Below are 23058 nucleotides of genomic sequence, written 5' to 3' on the forward strand. Positions count from 1 at the left end.
CTACTCTTCCTTTGACCTCTCCTTTTCGAACTCTAGCCTAAAAATGTCATGCTACCATAAAGAGGTGGAACTGATGGGCTGTACAAAGAACTCTGGGCTGGCCATGTAATCATAATTTCTCTCGCTGTCATTTCCCCCCCTAAATTAACTAATTTTGACCTTGGACAAATTGCTTAGCCCCTCTGAATATAAATGTCTTTACCCATAAAATTGGAAATATGCTTTCCACTCAAGACATTTTTTGAGATTTAAATGAAGTGACATATGTAGCACCCTTTAGCCAAGACTTTTAGGCATGCTATAAGCTCAGTAAATCAATATTTATCCTTAAGAAAAATAAGTTTGATATAGACAAGTTAGGGTATGTGCTAGAAGCTTATTTCTATGTATATAACTTGCCTATGAATGACAAGTTAGTTCTATTAAGTTAGTTCTTTCTCCTTTCATGTGATTTTGAGTGGTCCTGAATAGCACCAAAAATTGTACTAACTGCCAAACTGAGAACTAGTCAATCAAATTGCATATGTTTATTGAACGTGAACTGTAAGTCGGCATAAGTTGGGAGCTGTGCCCAAGCAGGCAGACTTCTTGCTCTTGCTTTTAAGTGTTGAAAATGTCCTGACAATGAGCAACTGAAAGACACACACACACACACACACACACACACACACGATGAACATTTTTCAATATAGTGACTTTTGGCATGTAACCAGCAAAGTGATCATTTGAACATTTTCCCCCAGAGAATATACAAAGAGAGAGAGAGACAGAGAGAGAGAGAGAGAGAGAGAGAGAGAGAGAGAGAGAGTTGGTATCATTAAAACTTGGAGCCTTTCCACCCTGGGAGAGAGTGACAGTTACTGGAGAAAACTTTCTTAACTGCTTAATTTTTATCAGCATTTTATATCCTCAGTCAGATTTAGTTTTCAATTGTCATAAAGTAATATTTTATTAAGCTTTAAACATCCTTTCTTGTCATTTTAAAGGAAGAAAAATTCTCTTTTAAACCCATTATTTAATAAATTTTAAAATATCAGCAAATGACTGAATATAATTTTAGGAGCAAACAGGTACTCTCTGCAATAAATGAATATATTGACTAGCAGAGTTTCAAGTTTTCAATAGATGTATTTGGAAATTGTATACTTATAGTTAATTAGCTACTGTATATTTTAAATGCTGCCCCAAAGCTCTTGTTAAGTTTCCTTTTTGTAACATTAATTAAGATTCAATGGGACTTTTAACAAAATGAAATTCTGAGTGAATCAAAGGAGAATTATTCCCTAGAACATGATTAGGGCTACCCAATGATCACAAGATGTGGTATTATTGTTATTATTTCTTGTGGATTAACCTCCTTTTTTTCCAAGTGTAACTTAGCAAGGAGCTGATTTCTTGGTTAATAAACTACAGTTTCTTAGACACATTGATCTAGGGTAATGTATTCCAAAGCTCCTACAATACCAGGCATCATCAGGAAGAAAGACACATATAAAAATCAAACAGAAATACTATTTTTCAATTGTGTGAAATCATAGTGTACAAATAGATAAGGCCCTGGACTTGGGCTCTTATTTTTGGTAGTAAAATATTTCTGAGAAGGTTGATTTGTTTCTGAAGCTCTGTTTCTGTGTTTATAAAAAGGAGGTAATTAAAACAGTTTTAGTAGCTCCATAGTGTGTGTGTGTGTGTGTGTGTGTGTGTGTGTGTGCGCGCGGATTAGCTCATATAAATCTCTAAGGGAAGTATCATGAGTAGATCCTGGGTCCATTCTCCATGGATATCTCCAACTCTAGTCTCCACTACATAGCCTAGTTCTTAGAGTTGGCCCTGTTCTCCTTAGAGTAGAGTTATGCTATTTTCTGGGTATTCCTTGCCTTGGGGCTGTGAGGAAATTAATTACCTGTGTACTTAATGAGCATGCCTATACATTAACATGGGTGACGATTTCTAAGTTTGCTTATAACTCAATAGGTGTAAAACACCTTCCATGGCCAATGGAGGTTTTTAAGCCTCTCATATTCCTAATGGACATATGCTGATGAGACTAACTCTGGACCTTATATACATGCCTGAGAGCTGCCCCTTAAAAAAGAAATACTGTAATGGAGCTAGAAATAGCCCAGAGAGCATATCAACTGAATTAGTGGCTCTGTAGTATCTGCGTGCTCTCAAATCAGCAGGGAAGCCTACTAAAAGCAGATTCCTGGGGCTCTTTATAGAGAGTCTGATTCAGCAGGAGGTGGTTTGGGAATTGACAGGCTCTACAAGCATTTAAGGTAATTCTGATATGTGGAGTTTAACCAATGCTGGTAAAACTATTTTGGATGGGCAACTACATGCATGCTACCAACATAGCAAACTAATTGTAGAGAGGAAGATGGGGAGATGGCCATATCTAATATCATTACACGACATGAGGTGGATTTTAGTGATACTGTAGCATTTGTTTTCATTAAGATTTTAGAAAAATTAAAAATAAGAAAATATTGGTCTTCACCCCCCTTCATGTTACACATTCTCCCTTGGCCATATTTCCCCTCCTCCATGTTTTTGTTAGACATGGAGGGTGAAAATGCTTCCCATAGATTGATGAAAGTCACCTTCTCAAGCCCCAGTAGACAAAGTTTCTCTCCAAAATTGGTTTCAGATCCTCCACTCTTACGTACAACATCAGCTCTGCATTGCCTTGTCTTACCTTCAGAACTATAAAAGGATGTATAAGGATTGAATCCAGCCCTAAATATAAGTGACCCTCTCCTTTGCTCAGTGAGCAAAGATTCAAAAATATTATAATCCAAAATCAAGCTTTATTTACAATGAACATAATTCCTTTAGACTTAACCATTCCTAGGATATTTGTATCTGACCAGGTTTTTATTTTATTTTAATTATTTCATAACTGGTAACCAGTTCTAGAAAAGAGTTTTTGTAGTCTTTCACTTGCCCACCCCAATCCTCAACCAGTTATGAAGAAGGGTCAACCAATTGAAGGAAATTTTTTTAAATTTTTTATCCATGTGACATCATGAACACAGGCTTATGTACCAATGCAAAGAATAGTAGAAACAAAGGCCTTCTCTTATACCTCAAAAGTTACAAATTTAGGGGAAAGTAAGAGTTATAAAAAATGTGAGAAGACTTTAGAGTCAAAAAATTACATTAATTTATACATAAAGACTCACTGGTATTGTGTCCATAAGCACATTCTTGACTTCACAAAATCTTGGTTTCCAAATAACATAGAGCAGAGATGTTACTATGCAGCATTATTGATGGCAAATAAAATATATTCAGCTAATGTTAATTTTCATTGCTTTTCTTCCTTTTTTATGTAGAAGATAGGAAGCTTGTATAACTTAACCTACCAAGAACAGTAAAAGCTAAATTTAAGTATAAACTTTCCTAAAGAAAGACAGCTCTTAATCAGTGGTGAACTCCTATTTCTTTTCCTTTTGTTTTTAATTTTTAAAAACATATGTGTTCTTTTATCTTAGGCAGCTTAACTAGGGTTTCAAATACAGTTTATTTCCCCCACTTTTCTGTGTCTTTCTGGTCACCTAATCTCTATTACATCAAGTATGATTTTCTCTCCAGATGGGCCAGCAGAAACTACATCTCAACATTATGCTGGTTCTCTCTCCCGAATCCCTGAAAGGGCATGCACGGGCCAATAGTCAGCAGCCACTCCTGAAAGGTCCAGGAGAGTAATGAGGTTCAATGTTACAGATCAGAGGCTGGGCCGTCAGGAGGAACAGACCTTGGCTGGCACCCCAGGAGTATTCTGCATTCAGTTTTGGAAATGCCAAGGGTGCCATTTACTTATGCTAAGGACTGCTAACTTTTACTTTAAATTCTAGCAGTAATGACATGCATTTTAAAGTTAAGAGCAACCATGAAAGTAGTGTTTTGTTTTGTTTTGGTTTTGTTTCTTTTATTGCACTTTTTTGGATCACATGCAGTCAACCAATCACCCTTTAAGCCCAGCAGCCGACAAGCTTCAAAAGAATGACTTCATTGCTCAGGTCCTTTTTCTCTTTGTTCTAACATGGAAGTACTCTGGGAGGGCATGGGTGAAGACACATGCAGTGCCTCTCTTGTACACAATGCTAAACACTGTGAATAAACTCCGTCGTCCCAGGAGCTAGCTGAGAAAAGGACCGAGATAAAGTATAAACAAATTACAACACAATGTGCTTGGCGTTACATTTGAGATGTGGGTGACAGGAAAAGCTTCACTCAGTAAACAAGTTTTGAGAACCTCCTAAAAAGTAATTAAGGGTTTTCCATCTTAAGAAAAGAGGTGACATGTCATTGAAGGAAAAGTAGGTATACAGAGAAGTGAAACAGAAATAAATGGAAGATTTGGAGAAAGGGAATAAATGAGCCATCTATCAGTAGAGTCGAGAATGAACATATGTCGGGTAGAGTTGGGAGGGGAGAGACAGACTGGGGTGGTGGAAAGGATTCTTAGTGAGGAATACTTTATAGCCTCTATGGAATTCGTGTATTTCTAGTACAAAAATTTAAAGTATAAGAGTAGTAAGAATAGACTTTGTAACATAGAGGATAGCATTAACAGCAATGTGGAAGGTTGAGGTTATTAGAGTCAGGGATATTAAGCATGCGGGTTTGTAGTAGTCTAAGAGCTACATGGTGATGGTTTAGACCAGTGATTCTCAACAGGGAGAGATTCTCCATTTAGCCCACCACCTACACACACACAGACACATGCACACACACACAGGAGACATCTGGCGATGTCAGGAGACATTTTCACTAGGAAATTGACACCAGCAACAGATGAGCAGAGGCCAGGAATGCTGCTAAACATCCTACAATGCACACAAAAGCCCCTTATGACAAAGAATGATCTAGTCCAAAATGAAAATGGTGCTGAGGTTGAGAAACCTGGTCTCTGGCTATGACAGTGGAGATAGAGGGAAGGCTGACCTAGAGCAGTGGTCAGCAAACTCATTAGTCAACAGAGCCAAATATCAACAGTACAACGATTGAAATTTCTTTTGAGAGCCAATTTTTTTAAACTTAAACTATATAGATAGGTACATTGTTATTAACTTAATTAGGGTACTCCTAAGGCTTAGGAAGAACCACACTCAAGGGGCCAAATAGCCGCATGTGGCTAGCGAGCCGCAGTTTGCTGACCACGGACCTAGAGGAACAAATTTGAAGAAATTTCACAATTGATATAAAATATAAGAAAAAGGAAAGAATCAAGGACCTCTGAGAAGGTGTCAAAATAGGCGCTTAGATTCCCTTCATAGAATCACTTTGACTATAACAAAACAGGAAGATATATTATCTGGTTGGAGTTTCTAATAATTTGTTATCCAGAAGAGATTGAAGTTTAGAAATATATTTCTGAGGCACTGGCTTTTACGTTATCGCTGACAGCATGGAAAGGGTGAACTCATTGAGAAAGAGTGTGGGGTTTGTAACCAGAGATGTGCATCCGAACCACCTGGCCTCCCTCTGGGATATTCTCACTTGGTAGATTGAAAGTAGGTCCTAAGAATGTGTCTCTTCAATGCACTTCTTAAAAAGAAAAGCAATACAAAATGTAATGGTATTCTATGTAGCAGGAAGATACAGCATAGAGGGAACAAAGAGAAAATAGTCTTCCTGAATGATATCTATTTTTGTGGCATTCAGTTTGGATTCTTGGAGCTATTCTACATAATTACATAACAGTTGAAAAATAACCCTTTCTAAATATCTTAAACAAAATTAAATAATATGCCTATTTGTATTTTGGGTTGGTGGCAGAACAGAAAATCTATTCCAGGCGGTTTTAAAATACAGTAATTTAACCTTACTCTGTACACTGAGCTGTGCTCTGTTACCTCGCCCCCAATTCTTACGTTCACTGTCTAACTTCCAGTGTGATGGTATTTGCATCTGGGCCTTTGGGAGGTGATTAGAAACAGAGAAGGTCATGAAGGTCAGGTGCTCATGGCAGTATTGGTGCCTTTATAAGAAGAGGAAGAGATAACAGAGCACGTTCTCTCTCAGCCTGTAAGGACACAGCAAGGGGACTGGCTGCAAGCCAGAAAGTGGGCCCTCACCAGGAACTGAATTGGCCCATACCTTAATTTTGGACTTCCCAGTCTCCAGAACTGTGAGAAAGTAGAATTTTGTTTTTTAATCCATCTGGTCTTGGTATGCTGATATAGCAGCTTGCTCTGAATAAGACACTCTATGTGTCTATTAGGATTGTTTTTAGTAATCACATTAATGGTGGTAGTGGTGGTAATACTATTCTGAGATGGTTGTATGCGCACTTTCAGCTAAAGTAAATGAATAAATACTCATATCTTTGAAAAATTGGGATTTAGAAATGTAAAAAATATAATATACAGATATATGATTCATGTGGTTAAGTAAAACTCTCTATCAGTCATAATTTATTTATCTTTTAAACAATTATATACTTTCTAACTATGACTACTGAAAATGCACAAAATCTCAGCAGCAATTAGCATTCCTAGCATCAGATTGAAGTCTCTCAATACCATTTCCCGGTAAAAGGAACAAAGACCCTGGGAGAAATGAGTAAATTTAAGTGGGTTTCTTGTTTTCATTTTATATTTTTAAAATATACTTTTATTAAATTTATTGGGGTAGCATTGGTTAAAAAGATCATATAGGCTTCATGTGTGCATTTCTCTGATACATGATCTTCATATTGCATTATGTGTCCACCACCCAAAATCAAATCATCTTCTGTTACCATATATTCGGAGCCCTCTACCCTGTACTATTCCCACCCCTTTTTCTCTGATACCCACCATACTGTTGTCTGAGTCTATGAGATTATTGGTTCTTTTTTTTAAAGATAAATACGTAATAAAACACAACACTTTAGTTGTCACTATAAAAGGATGCTAGGGTACCAATTCATTATTTTGAAAACTGGTAAGAAAGAGAAAAGGACCCCTAATCACACTAGCTTTTCTATATACACTAGAGGCCTGGTGCATGGATTCATTTTGCAACTCCTATTGACATAATGAATTTAGGTAATAATCATTAGCTAATGCTTACATCACAAAAAAGATCATGAAACATGGCATAATTTGTACCTTCCAAAAAACTCAAACCTGAAATTGATCTAACAACTATATTGATTTTCAGAATAAGTACACAATGACACATAGAGAAGATAATCAGAAAATTCTAGATGGTGAAAAACAACATGTTTTTTTTTAAAATAGTAAGAGAGAGAGAGAGAGAGAGAGAGAGGCTTTTATTTAGAAGAGACAAGATATATCTACATCAACCACCACAAACTGGGATATATGACCCTTATTGTAATTCTGATACAATCAAATAACATTTAAAATAATAGTTTATGAAACAATATAGCTGCAAGGAATTAATGCTAAGTTTAGGTATAATAATAGTAATTATGTTTCAAAATATTCCTTTTCTGAAATATTCACTAATATATTTTTTGGATGAAATGATGAAATATCTGAGATTTGCTACAAATGAATTGGGGGCATTGAGAAGTAAATGGGGGTTTCTATGAAATAAGGTGGCCACAAATTGAAATGACTGAAACGTCATGATGGGGAGTAGGGGGGGATGATTTTAACTTTACTATATGTTTGCAAAAAAAAAAGTAAAGCTTCCTGAGTGGTTATGTTCAAATCAGGTGGTTCCTGATGCCGAGGAAGGATGAAAAGAAACAAGGTGAGACTCCTGAGACTAGGAACATAGATTTGAAGCATTTGCTGTGGAGGGTTAACATCAATCGCTCACTCTCAGGGAGAAACGGCAGCGTGACCTTTGTTGCAATTGCAGGGAGGATACTCTTAGAGATGAAGCTCCAGTTTCTGGACTCATCCAGAGTTCAAAACGGTTTCCTCCAGAGGGTTTTGTTATATATTGATCTGATCATCAAAGAAAGTACTATTCCGTGTGTATATACACGTAGGTGCCTATGTATACACACATATTGGTAATTAGTTATGCTGTTTTTATTTGGTTCTCATGCTTCTTATAGTTTGCCCAAGGGCTTTGAAATATATTTATTTTTTAAAGCTTCTCATATCTTCCCTCACTACACTCCCTGAATCCCACCGTTTTATATAGCACTACATATTAAATAGATGCTCAAATGAACCTCCGTGGGCTTAGCTATATTACATTGGGTTGAAGATCAATGAGGACTCACGTAAAAGGAAAGAACACAGACCCTGGATTTTGGGATTATAGGAAAAGGTGGAAAAATCCATCTGGAGCCCAGGAACTTTTAGACGCTTCCTCTTTCCATAACTTTATTCAAGTTTCAAAGAATTTTATATAGGCCAAACATTGTTAGACATTATCACATAGGATAGTCTTAATGAGAAAAAAATTCACAATGGAACAGTCTGCCAGGTTTGTGTAGAAGGGAAGGGGGTGGGGGTGTAGAACATGCTGCCAGGCTATTAACCAAAAAGGCAGATATGTAAGCCCCAATTCATGCTTTGGACTAAGTAGTGATACTTCTTGTTTCCAATCCCCCAAACTCACCTCAGCTCACTCCCAGCCATGACTCAGATTATGTCTAGACATTTAAAATAGCCACTCGATGGCAAGACTTTCCTGAGTTAGGCGTCCCTAACGTCTCTGTGAATGCTATCCCTTGTGGCTGACTCCTCCACTTTCCAAGAAAAGCATGAAGATCAAATTTGGGTAAAAAGGACAAAGGTCAGAAACATCTTGGTGATTTGAGACCTGGTGAGAGAACTCTTATACTCCACCTTCCTAATTTTTTTAAAATATATTTTTATTGATTTCAGAGAGGAAGGGCAAGGGAGAGAGAGATAGAAACATCAGTGATGAGAGAGAATCATTAATCGGCTGCCTTCTGCAGGCCCACATTGGGGATCAAGCCCACAACCCAGGCATGTGCTCTGACCAGGAATCGAACCGTGACCTCCTGGTTCATAGGTCAATGCTTAACCCCTGAGCAACACAGGCCAGGCCATTTTACTTTCTTTCTTCTTATATCCCCTAAGAAATTTAGAGCTAATTCTCCAATAAGTTAGTTTCCTGTCTGAGCCTCAGATTTCAAATTGGTAGATACAAATGTAATTGTTGATCAACCTCATATGACCATGAAATATTTTAATATTGCTTGAAGTGACATTACATTGGACAATATGACAGTATTAACCAGAAAAGATAAATATACATTGTTAATGTTGCCAGTTGATTTCACTTGCCTATTTTTCAGTGCCGTAGTGCAGGTCTCTCTGAAGCCCACTGCATCATAAATATTTGCAGCATTGAGCTTCCTTGTGCCGATTATCCTATGTGGTGGTGTGCCTCCAATTTAACATTTCTGAATTAGGACATAAGCCCTACTCCCTCTGAAACAAATGAAAACCTGTATGTTGCCTAAGTTTATGCTTTTCAGAACCTAGGGGTCCATTTAAACACACATTGAATACTAGATGCCTCCACAGCGATGTCTTGAATTACCTCAATATAATTGAGCCATTCATTGAATTCTAGATTATTCCACATGTCATTCAAACCTGTGGTTGAACGGTCGCCTCATATGATGGGGACATCATGTGACCTGGGACAAATGGTTTATAAAGCCCAGACAGGTTAAGAGTTGTCAGAGTCTGAATGTGCCTATTGTATTTCCCTAATTGCCACTTAGTATTTGATTTAATGAAAGCTTAGGAGTAAAGAATGTTTCTATAGACATGGCTGTTATGCTAATTTTTACTGTGCCCTTCTCTGTCTTCCCAAACTACATTTAGAAACCTCTGTTTTCTATTATAGAACCACTTTTACTCTCCCTGCTTTCTGCATACATTCCCAGATCTCTCAGTGGCCTCATTAAAGACAACTACTGTAAATTATAGGGTCTCTGGTTAACTAGCTTGGCCTGCCCCAATCTAAAGATGCAAATTCTATTGTATATCCCGGACAAACTATGCCAGTCTTTCATACATGGTACACTATCCAATCTTCTTTACAGAGGCTGTTTCTTGGTGGAACTGGTTAACTATTTCCAATTGTGTGTGTCTTGGGAAGAGTATATGTGTCCACATTTAAAACACCCTGTTATATGCTCCCAGGTCTGAGCTAGGAAAAGTTGCTTTATTTTTTTTATAAAACACACATTGATGACAATAAAGTCAGAGCATCTGGAAAGAGCTGGTTTCATCACATTCAGCCCTTCAAGTTATACAAGCTTCTGCAGGTAATAGTAGTGGAGAATAATCATTGGAACATCCTATGGGAACTGAAATTGCAAAGCAGGGGCTAATTAGCCATCATTAGCGTATTACCTATTGCTCTGCTGCTAACTCTGTCTTGGACAGATTCCAGAACTTGAAGATCCAGGATTCAGAATCATTCTCTTATTAATATTTAAAGGGATTTTCAGTCCATGCAACAGAAGTTGACTGCTTTTTTTCTTGATTGTAAAGCCACATTGCTCTGCATGTGGTGTGTGTGTGTGTGTGTGTGTGTGTGTGTGTAGTGTGCGCGCACGTGTGTGTCATCGAATGGAGCCTGAAGGAAAAGTAAAACCCGACTGTCTCTGTGATCCAGGCCAAACACTTTTTGAGCGTCATAACACCAAATTAAATCTTCTGTTATTTGTTTTCTTATTGTAACTGGGGCCAGCAGACAAAGACCACGAAAATCTACAAGATACATTTTCTGGTTTTCAATGTGATTGTGGATACTACAAAAATGACAAGAGAGAGAGGCTCTGCCAGCCACAGCTCAGAAGAATATCTAAGTATTAGGACTTTCTTGGAGACTTTCAGATCCCTCAATCATCATCATCATTTGAACTCTGACCAAATCATTTCAAATCCTCTGAAAGGCAATATTAAAGGGAGTTCACCGTGAATGTAGCCAATAGCTTTCAACCGGAGTAAATTAAGCATTTGTTAAGCCAACATAGAGCTAAAGGCAGCTCATTAGCAAAAGGGAAAAACAAAATTGAAAAAAAAAAGTGAAGTGAGAGAAGCATCTGTTTGTTGTAGTAGCAGACAGGCATGGCTTCAAGAGTGGCTCAGTTAGACTGTCTTCCCATATAATTTGAGGAGAATTTGGAAAGCAACAGGGCTTCAAAACAGCTCTGGCCACTTATGCCCAAAGTCTTGGGCTTCAAGAGAAGAAAATACCGTACATACAGCGAACATCCCTGGAAGAGGCAGTTCCTGTGACATTTGTTCCAGGTGAATTAGTTTATTAAGTCCCACTCAAGGCCAATTTAATTTTGGAATATACATATATATTTTGAACTTATAAATAGTCACAAAAGAGGAGCAAGATCTAGAAGATGTCGTGATTGACAGCTGACACAACATGAAGAACAGGCTTGGTTAGGACATTTAGAAGCCAGGAAAATTAAAAAAGTTATGGAATCTCTGGAATATATAATTCAGAATAAAATAATAAAACTATTCAATAGATCTAGTTCATGCCAAATGCCAACAATATTGTTTCCTATTTTGAGCTAATTTCGTCGATCCTGCTATATCGTGTCCTCTCCTTTGCTTTGCCTCTCTCTTGGGGATTCCACAACAGGCTGCGGAGGGTTTTGATAGAAGAACTGTACTGAAAGGGAACAGGGACAGGTCCTTCATATTTTCTGTTTTACAATTTCATCAGTGGACTGACTACTTGATTTCAGATAAAACTAAGAATGCCATCCCATAGCCTCTGTGTGTTGGTGGGAAGGATGCCAAAGGCTGACCAAGACATTGTGCAAAAAAAGCAGGAGTTTTTGTCTCTGTGCCTGATGGGAGAGGAATCAATTAATTCCTCAGCCTCAGTTTCCCCATCATTCTCTGTTATGTATCTGACATTCCTTGGGCCCTGGTAGATGGGGATATGAGGCATTAATGGATAGGTATTGATGAGGGCAAGAAGAGCTTGATTGAGTGAGCAATCCTGGTTAGAAAAGGTACAACCTTAGATTTCTTCTGGACCAATAATGTCAAAATGTGCGTAGGCATCAGAATCACCCAAGGGACTCTAAGTCTGTTGAATCAGAATCCCCTGGACATGACTCCCGGTCTTGCTCTATTCCATACGTTCCTCAGAGGAGCCTTCTGCTTTTAGCTGGGCACTTTTCTGTGGCCTGACAGTTGCTAGCCACTGTTCTGTATTCTGTTATTTGTTATGGCCCTTTTATGTTTCATGTCATAAATCATATTCCCAAGAGCACTTTCAGCAACTTTTGGACTCCATTCTTTTATTTCTTTTAAATTCTCATTTCCTCTTGCCCTTTGCCTGTCTTAGGGATCTAATTCCCAGCCCACATACATTTTATAGTGCTCTCAAGTATATTTTATAGCAGATACTCAATATGAGTTAGTTGACAGAAGGTGCGGGATCTCGCCCTCCAGACATAGCCACATGAATGCCTCCTTGGTTAAGCAGCTCAGCCCCTAGGGTAACTGGAAGTGAGTTTTAAATAGAAGGTCAAATATCATGTCAGAAAATCATAAGCTAGTCATACCTACTTGTGAAATTCATGGCAGAACCATAAAGAATAAAACGCTGAGTGAGAAGGCCTAGGTTCCAGATTAGGCTTTTGTATTGATTTGTTGAATACCTCGAACAAGTCATTTAATCTCTCTGAATTTATTTCTTCATTGGCCATTTGAGATTTTTATTATCTGCTTTATCTACATGAAAGGGTGCCTCAAAGATCAAATTAGTAGAAAGTGCTACACAATTGTTAGGTATTATTATTAATCCAAGAAACAACTTCTAGCCCCTATTTTTTTAGCTTAAGGCTAAATTTTTTTTTAGGTCTTCTACTTTCTGATTTTTGGTGATCCTTCTCATGTGTGGAGATTGTGAAGGACCTGTGCCTGAGCAGTGTTTCTTGTCTTGAAATCTAGGTAATGGAAAGGAAAGAAAGCACAGTTTCCACTTCTTGCTTCTTGGATTGGTTTCTTAAAGCCATAAAAGCAAAGTACCACAAACTAAGTGGCCTAAAATAAGAGAAATGTCTTTTTTCCATTTTCTGGAAGTTAGAAGTCTCAAATCTAGGTGTTGGCCAGACCAGACTCCCCCTGAAGTCTTTAGCTTGTGGTGGTCGCTAACAATCCTTGGAATTCCTTGGTTTGTAGAAGCCTTAGTCTAATCTCTGCCTTTGTTTTCTCATGGCCATCTTTCCTCTCTATGTATCTTGCTCAAATTTCCCTCCTCTTATAAGGACACCAGTCACCAAAACCCATCTTAATCCAGAATGACCTATCATAACTTGATTACATCAGCAAAGACTCAATTTCCAAATAAGGTCATGTTCAGATTTTTTGAGTTGATATGATTTTGGGGGGAACATTGTTCAACTCAATACATTCATATGGATTATTTTTTCCTTTCTCTTGAGCCTCCTTTATGTCCAATTTTCCAAGGAAAACTTTGCATTTCATTTTAGAAGAAATGAAATTAAACTTAGAAGCCATCCCACCTTTTTTAACATCTTATTGTAAAAATAAATTGAATCTTGGGAAGAGATTGGGATCCAAGGATGAAATATTATTTGGAAGCACATATCAGTTTAATTGTTAGTGAGAAGATAGAAAGAAAGCTTATGGGACTGAGAGAAGCAAGTTAAAATGTAGCTTAGGACACTTAGGTCCATGAAAACCAGGGGACATTTTCTAGCTAGGTTAAAATATTTGAATAAAGATCCTGAGCCAAGCCACAATTAAAAAGATATCTGGTGAATGTCATAAACATGGACAGCAATGCTAAATCAACTCATCTAGAAATAAATCTATTTCTCAATAAAACAGTTTTCTAGTACTAACATCTTGATAATTACTTTGAGCTCAATATTTTACTCATGAGCAGAACCAAAGTCCTGATTTCTGGGGGGAAATATCAATGGAAAGAGAGAAACTATGGCTATTGAATTTAATATTTAAATATCACAACATTTTATAAAGGATTATTAATTGGGTAGAATGTAAGCATTTAAACTTGGTCACTAAAATGAGTCTGAATCTATTATGCTTTCTTTTCTGGTCCTACTCATCAATAAATTCAGACCTAAGTTTAATTGTGCTAAGACCATATCTATTTTAAAGACAGTATAATAACAAAATCTATTAATACATTGTTACAACTAAAATGCCCTAGCTGGTTTGGCTCAGAGGATAGTGTCAGTCTGCAGACTGAAGGGGGCTGGGTTCATAGTTTTTCACTTCCTGTAGTTTTTTACTTTCTATAATTTAACAAATGTGCAGCATATATTTCTCTATTTTATTGTCAAATATACTATAGTAGGTAGATCAAGTTTGTGGTAGAAAATATGAGGTTGTTGAACTATATAAAATAGGTGATCTACAACAAAGATAATTTCCTATTTCAAACCAATATAAACAAATACATAAACAACAACAACAAAACTAATACCCATTAGCAGGAATTTAGCATAAACAAGTTTGCCACGTGCCCTCTCCTGATAGGGTGACTTGAATGTTATTTGTGGGAAATGCATTCAACATTAATTCATTCATTAAAAAAGGTTTATTAAGCATTTGCAATGTGCTGAGCACCATTAGATGTGCTGAGAGGAAAAACAGACCATTTATGACTGACGAACTTGGATCCCAATTGGATTGAAAGTCATGTTAATACAAAAGCATTTTTTTTATTTTAGCATTCACACAATATTTATTGAAAACTTAATAATGCTTTCCACCCTATGCTAGGCACTGAGAGGCAATAGTGAGCAAAACATAAAAGATGATTACTGCCCTGGTATTCTGGTGACTTATCCTGAATTTAATCATAATAATTTATAATTTACCTGCAGTGATCAACACTTTCAACAAATGCAGTGTTAAGATAACTTAGAATAAAGACCTGATCTCTTTTGGTGGATTTCAGCAAGCTGAGGGTTGAGTAAGAATGAGCTGTATTTATGTTACCATTTTGACCCTCAGTTTCCTATTTGAAATGTGGGAGCATAATGCATTCGCTATTCCATAGGAAGTGTTTTGATCATACAGCAAAATGCAAAAGAAATTTTACAAAGGAGAGAATGCTATAAAAATGGAAGTTATTAACTTTTTGCAAAAAATTTTTGACAGCCTATCTTCCCCAAATATGGGGGTGGGGGTGACAATAGGACTGAATATTGTTTCTATGCTCAGAGAAAAAGATATTATTGTCTCCCTTCCCATTATGTAACTTTGAAGGTTTTAATTCCCAGCGTTTTGTATAGAGCTCTGCACCCTGTGGGTGCTAAATAATTACTTGTCAACTGACCTCTTCTTAAATGTTACTTTTAATCACCTTGCAGAGAGAATTTAAAGTAGGCTACAGAAGGACAGGCTTGATAACCTAATGGATCTTTAAATGTCTGGGAATCTGCTGTATTGCATTTGAATTCATAAGCTTTAGGAGCTTAATTTCTTTAGAGAGAAAAAAAACTAGTGCTCAATGAGCTTTCACTACAATAAAGAATTTTGAAAAAATACTTCAAGGGAATAATTACTTCTTTCACAGGATGACCTTTCATTCAAACACCTCTGGTTGGTAAAACTTTGTAAGTTTTAAAGGAAAAATGAATCCTGTAGAAATATATCTGTATTACCCTTTTCAAACAAAAGGAAAGAATGAGATAATTTGAAAAGTGCTCCATGAAAAACCCAAATTCCAGGCACAGATTTTATAGAGTCTCTGTCTGCACGCAGAACATTTGGTCTGACCAACCCATGGACATGTCCTTTGTATTTTACAGTGGCTTTCTGAGCAACTGAGCCTCCAGGTAACTAGTATGACAGTTGACAAGTCTTTTTGATGAGCTGAAGTGAGCTATAGTATAGTCTTTTTCTGGATACACTTGAGACAAACATTTGAATTTTGTTTCATTCTCAACTAATGAGCTTTTTGGAATGAATACCATAAAGTTCAGATCCAACTTGACACCATTTATTTTCTTGTTATGGCTCTCAACATCCAATTGCAAAAATCTCTTGTACACAAAATATCTTCAGGCACTTCTAAGGGCTCCTTTATTCCCCATCACCTGTTATCCTACTAATCAGTAATAGAGTACCACTCATGTGTTCCCTGTTGCCAAAACCTAATGCAACCTATTATTTTCAAAGTTCTTGATGCCGGGTTTCCTCATCCATATTACAGGATATACATGTTTATCCACCTAATCTCACTGTGTTACTTGAGAATCAGCTGGAAAAAAAAAATGAGCTCATTGATATTATGCTGGGTTCCAACCCCAGCAGGTCCAGGGGTTCCCCAAGTTGTGGACGGAGTCGGCAAGGAAGGAAAGACACGGAGACAGCGTTCAGTTGACCAGCAGCCTAGCCAGGATCTCTAGCCAGGAACTCCAGCCAAGTTCTGGTTAGGATCTGATTAGGATCTGATGTTTATTGTCTTGTTACATCTGTATTTATACCAGTCAATTTTAATCCTGTCAATTTCTATTGCAAAGGTTAGGGCGTTTCTTATCTCCATTCCAGGGAGTAAAGATTATGTAGCTTAAGCGTGATTGTTTGTAGTTAAAGTGATTAACTACCCACCTGGCACTTAGTTAAAGGGTTGTATCCCCTCCCTAACCTCAGGCAAAAATCCCCACCTGGGGAAACAACCTTTCTCAGAGAGGTGACCTTGGTTAAAACACATGGCACTAAGGAGAGCAAACATATTAAGAACAATATGCTATATATGCCAGGTCCCTTGAAACATATGCTGTGCAGATGTTTCTTTCCTGCAGCGACTGTGTCAAGCAGCAAGGATGGACTGGCTCCCGGCAATATTAGGAAAACTCTTTAAGAACAAATGTTTGATAACCCATGGCATTGTGACAGCCTTAGTAAGTATTAAAGCACAGGGCGCCATAGTTCTCTACTACCTCTGTAAATTAGTAAAACTCATTTGAACAGAAAAATCCTGCTTATCATTTCACAGACACCTGGCTAAGTTATAACAAAATTCACCATTATTAGAGACAGTCTATACTCTGGAATATTAAGGAGTTGGACTGGTCCAATCACAAGGGGCCTTAGGAATGCCTGTCACATTTATCTCCTCAATGATGTCCACCTCTGTGGAGCTGAGTTTCTGTTTTTCCAGAACTGCAGGTGGATAAAGTATTCATTCCTACTCTTTCTGAACTTCATTTCTTTCCAGAATAAGAGAAGAATGAGGACAGTTTTATCTCTGTTCATTTATAAATCCACTAGAGGCTTGTTGCATGAAAAGATTCGTGCAATAGGCCTTCCCTTCCCCTGGCTGCCGGCACCGGTTTTCCTCTGGCACCTGGGACCCAGGCCTTCGCTCCGGCCGGAGCTGCCTTCAGTCTTTGCTCCGCCGTTTTGTGCCTACGTATGCAAATTAACCGCCATCTTTGTTGGCAGTTAATTTGCATATCTTGCTTATTAGCCAATGGAAGGTGTAGTGAAGGTATGGCCAATTACCATGTTTGTCTATTATTAGATAGGATGCCTTCTCTGTATGTACTTTTGGAATTTCCATTTTGAGAACTGGCACTGTGCCAAGTTCTACTAGTTAGTCTGAAGGTTGACCATTTGTATCTTGAGTATTTAAACCAGTACTCCAAGCACTGAACAACCAACTACCTCAATGATTGTACAACTGAAATTCATCTAAAGCTAAGGCAAATGGAACATTGAGGTATGTACATAGCAAACCCCACAGTTGAAGACTGCCTCAAATAAAACCCTTTGACCAATGGCTGATATTCACTGATGCAAATTTATTTGTGTGCCATTCAGGGGTGAGGGTGGATGTGGGAATGGAGACAAGCTAAGTTTTTGGGTTACATTCAGATAATATAGAGGTAGATCCGGGCCTGTTAATCTTGAGCATGCATTAAAACCATGTTACTGTGCAGCATAGGAGAATTAGTATACTTTTAACTAAGTACTGAGATATTTTTACCTTGACCACTTATTAAGAACCAATCTATTTTCAGTCACAAAAATGATCATCCTTTTTACTCAGTTTCTAATTTCCTACATGCCATCCTTTTTTCTCTTTGTCTCTCATCAAAGAGCAATATAATTTCAGTTATAAACAGCAAATGCTCGAAATTGCCAGCTGGATACTCTGCATCTAGGCAATGACAATAAGAAGAGGCTGATGAACAACAGTTCATGTTGCTGATGAGAAGCAATTAAAGGGACAAATAAGGACAAGAATTCCAATTCTCTCTCTCTCTCTCTCTCTCTCTCTCTCTCTCTCTCATCTCCACACACACACAATCACCAGGCTTGTCAGATTTGATAAAGCTGCTCTATTTTCTTCTTTCAAGTGCCTAAAGATGCCAGGATTCCTGACATGCCCAATTGAATTTTCCTCAGATTAACCCCATCATTCTGAAAATATCCAAGCCTAAAATAATGATGTTGTCAAACACAGAAGTGGTTCTTAGCTCTAGGGATGAGGAGGCCAGCACCAGCATGGAGCTGCATGGAGCTTGTTGGGATAGTGTCTGTAGCAGTATGTTAGGACCTGAAGACAGTGTCTGTCGGAATTCCAGAAGCAGGCTTCAACCCTTCCATCACATGGCATTTCTATATGTACTCATGAAATGGCAGAGAAAATACATCTGTGCTCATTCTATTGCTGCAATAGTTATTGAACGTGTACTTCCAGGGTCTAATGTCTCCAAATTACTCAGAATCCCACTCTCAATGAATTTAAGATGTCTCTCTAGAATCACTCCTGACCAGATATGTTCAAGTTTTCCTAAGCAACCAGTGATATTTTTAAAATTACTTGGGATAAAAAATAATAAATGCTTTCAGTTACTGACTGAACCTGAAAGAGCTGGGTGGTGAGGAAGACTCAGTACTAGCAATAGGAAGGCAGTAAATATAAGACTGGGGATAGCAAGCCTGGAGTCAGTGGGGTCTGGGTTCAAATCCCAACTCGGTCATTTACTCACAATAACTTAGCCAAGCTACTTGAACTTGCTAAGCTTACATTTCCTCAACTATAAGCAAAGACAAGTATAATTTCTAAGTAAGAGGGTTCTCATTAGGAATTAATGAGGGAGAAAAAAACATGTAAAACAAGTGGTGCATCGTAAACACTCAGAAAAGTCATGTGGTGTCATAAGTTCTTCAGCAAAAGCATTCTTAAGCTGCACAATTAAATGCCATGCGGATTTGAATAATGTTTATATTCAATTCATTATTAACACATTAAAAACACAAGAAAATAACAAATCAACTGAGCTTTTCTTTCTCTTGTTGGCTGTCATATTTTACTTTATAATTAAAGTATTACTCAAGACTAATCGCACCGATTTTAACTCCAGTTTTGCTGATGAGGCTTAAGTCCCCAGGGTGGAGAGGGTAAAATGGGTTATTTCTTGGTAGACGAAGTTATTTATTGTCATCAACCAATCACTGCATGACTTTGAGTCAGAGATGATTGATTGGAGAGCAATTTTTGAGATCTGATCAATAGACTAGAAGCACCTGGATTGTCATAATGCGTTTGCCCTGACTGTGGCCACTAACTCATTTTGTCATGTCTGTTAAGGTCTCGGTTTTTGTTTTATAAAATGATTCTGCTTTTTATTATTTACAAGGCATTGGTAATACCGGAAACCCACTGTACAAGGATTGTCACTCCGAGGATTTTGCAGAGAAAGACAGTTTATAGCAGTAGGGAAGCTAAGTAATTTCAAAGCCACAGTTTCCACTACAATGTCGATGTGAACATTATGCCAAATACGCCCATTAACCGAAAACCCTGCTTTTAAATCAGCCTGTTCGTGCTTGTGGCTTTGTCTGCTTATGTGAATGTATTTGTGTTCCCTGCCAAGTTAGGCTTTGAGTTGGGGAACACAGATGCCATAACGTAGGCTGGAAATACTGTGTTTTGAAAAAAAAAGTTACATCCTGAATTTCTGCCTGCCCCTCCTGTATGTTTCATTCTCAGTTGAAATGTTCATACGAAAGAAAAGATAATTATGGGATTCATTTACTGGCTGCAAGCGAAGAATCCGTGGGTTCACAGAGCCGTTGCACACCTTTTGTTGGGCTTTGAATTCCTTTTCGTGGACTTACACGTTTCAGACAGGAGATACTAATAAGGCTTTTTGTTTCATTAAGTGCTGCCGAAAGAATATATAGGAACACGGGGCTGCTCCTTTCTGATTTGCTTGTCCCAGACATGTTATTGCAGATAGGTCCCATGGGGACCATTGAAAAGGAGCTCCTCTCTGGAAATGAGTGAGCCGACCCCTCCTCCTTCACACACCCTCTCCTTCAAACAAACTCATTCACATGAGAACAAAAGAATGCCTTTTCACAGACTAAGTAAATACAAGCAAATATTCTTCATAACAGAAGAATTCCTTGGACCAGCTCTGTCAGATTCTTGCGTTTAACACAGAATATGTGAGGCTCATCCACTTTGTGTTCATTCACCAGGAGACAGTATAAAAACTTAATCACCATCACATTTGTAGAAATGAGAATGGGCCACCATTTCTCACCAGTCCTGAGAAAATGCTTTGAGGAGTGTTTCAGTGTTCCATTGCTTTGTGCCAAGTGATACCTGAACTCGGTGGCTTCAAACAACAATGATGTTACTTTTTTTCACGGTGATGCAAGTTAGGAATGTGGGCAGAGTCCAATTTTACAAATTCCCTGCTTCGTACAGTATGGCCCAGGGATGGGCACAGGGATTGTGGCTTCACTCACACACCTAGCAGGTGGCCCTGGCTGCAGGCTGGGAGTGCAGGCTGAGCTCCTGTTGTCCTTCACATGGCCTCTCTTATTGGCTGGTTAGGCTTCTTCACACTTGGCACTGGCTTTCAAGAAGCAGCATTTCGAGCAGGATGGGAGAGGACACTTCAGATGCCTTAGAACTCACAAGATGTAAGCCTTCATTTCTGATTTGTCAGAAGACCATTCTGTTAGTCAAAGCCAATCCTTGTACAAATTGCCAGTTGTAAAAATAGTCACGGGGATGGAAAGTACAGCATAGGGAATATAGTGAACAATATTGTAATAACTACGTATGGTGCCAGGCGGGTACTAGACTTACTGGGATGATCACTTCATAAGTATGTCAATGTCTAGTAACTATGTTGTACACCTGAAACTAACATAATATTGTGTGTCAAGTGTAATTGAAAAATGAATTTGTAAAAACGTCAATCATATCAGCCCAAATTCAAAGGGAAGAGAAAGAAGCTGCACGTGTCAAAAGAATAAGTAGCAAAGAATCTGTGACTATTTTTAATCCATTACAGCCTTGCCTTGTGAGACCAAAACCAGATAAAAAGTTAGCTCTAGAAACTCAATATTTGCTTCCTTAAGTTTGATTTTTGACTTCTATTTAAACATTGAATGTTCAAAAGAGCCAAAGGACCTGTGGTACCATCATATAGTCAAGTTCTAAGAGTCAACACAATAACACTATATATATATACCAGAGGCCTGGTGCACACAATTTGTGCATTGGGGACAGGGGTTATCCCCTCAGCCCAGCCTGCATCCTCTCTAATCTGGGACCCCTCGGGCCTAAACCGGGAGTCGGACATCCCTCTCACAATCCTGGACCCCTGGCTCCTAATTGCTCACCTGCCTGCCAGCCTGGTTGCCCCTAACTACTTGCCCCTGCCAGCTTGGTCACCCCCAACTCCCCCCCCGCCCCATGCTGGCCTAATAGCCCCTAACTGCCCTCCCTGCCAGCCTGGTCATCTTCAACTCCCCCCCCCCGTTGGCCTAATAGCCCCCAACTGCACCCCCCTCAACTTCACCCTCTCCTGCCGGACTCGTCACCCCTAACTGCCCCTTTCTGCTGACCTGGTCACCCCCAACTGCCCCCCCTGCTGGCCTGGTAGCCCCTCATGGCACCCCACCAGCCTGGTCATCCCACGTAGCCTGCTGTTCAGTCGTTTGGTCATCCTCACTAACCCCCCTGTGGGGTTGAGGGGACTGGGAGCCTCCATCTTGTGGCTGTGGGTGCCACCATCTTTGAAGGTGGGGCAGTCAATTAGCATATTCCCTCCTTATTGGCTGTGGACACCACCATTTTTGCGATGACATGAGGGACAATTAGCATATTCTAGGAGCCTAGCGCTATTTGAAATCGCACAGCATCACCCTGCCTTGATACGTGAATCTCTCCACGCAGAGCTCCAGCATGCCTGGCCCAGCCCACAAACCCTCTGGACTTCTCTGACCACTTCAAGCCCCACCCTCAGTCCCTCAAGTCGCCTTGGGCTGGTCCCGCCTTCTCTGGGTGTCTCCCTGCTTCTGCCCCATCCCCTGAGCAATGCAGCAGCACCGCTACATCATGGCACCAGAGGAGAGCATGGAAGCCTCCCGTCTGCTGCACTGTGCGCCTTCCCCTGGGAGTTGGGCTGCTGGGCACTCAGAGTGTGAGCAGTGGGTGGCGAAGGACTGGTGAGGGGGGGCGCTATGCACTCTCACCTCAGCCCTCCCTGGAAGGGGATGGTCCTGCCTCCTCCGGGCACCTCCCCACTTCTGCCCTGTCTCCAGATCAACGCCCCAGCTAATGTGCTAATGACCTGGTCGTTAAGTTACAGTGTATCGACCATTAGCATATTAGCTTTTTATAGATCACTGGTGGGCAAACTGTGGCTCACGAGCCACATGCGGCTCTTTGGCCCCTTGAGAGTGGCTCTTCCTAAGCCTTAGGAGTATCCTAATTAAGTTAATAACAATGTACCTACCTATATAGTTTAAGTTTAAAAAATGTGGCTCTCAAAAGAAATTTCAATCGTTGTACCGTTGATATTTGGCTCTATTGACTAATGAGTTTGCTGACCACTGGTATAGATATATATCCTATTAATAAAAGCCTATGTGGTTGTGACACCCTCACACTGTGATGCCCTCACACCATAATGAGCAATCACCAGGAGGCTGCATGCGTGCTTGGGTGGGCAGGGCTGTGTGCACACATAGGTGGATGGGGGCTTGACACTGGATGCACAGCACCGAGGTGGGTCCCATGGCTCCACTTGGTGAAGCCAGGGGTCCCGTGGCTCTGGCCTACCTCTTTGGG

Source organism: Myotis yumanensis, unplaced genomic scaffold, assembly GCF_028538775.1.
Source record: "Myotis yumanensis isolate MYYU_CA2020_CCGP unplaced genomic scaffold, mMyoYum1.0.hap1 SCAF_1, whole genome shotgun sequence".
Classification (NCBI taxonomy): Eukaryota; Metazoa; Chordata; class Mammalia; order Chiroptera; family Vespertilionidae; genus Myotis; species Myotis yumanensis.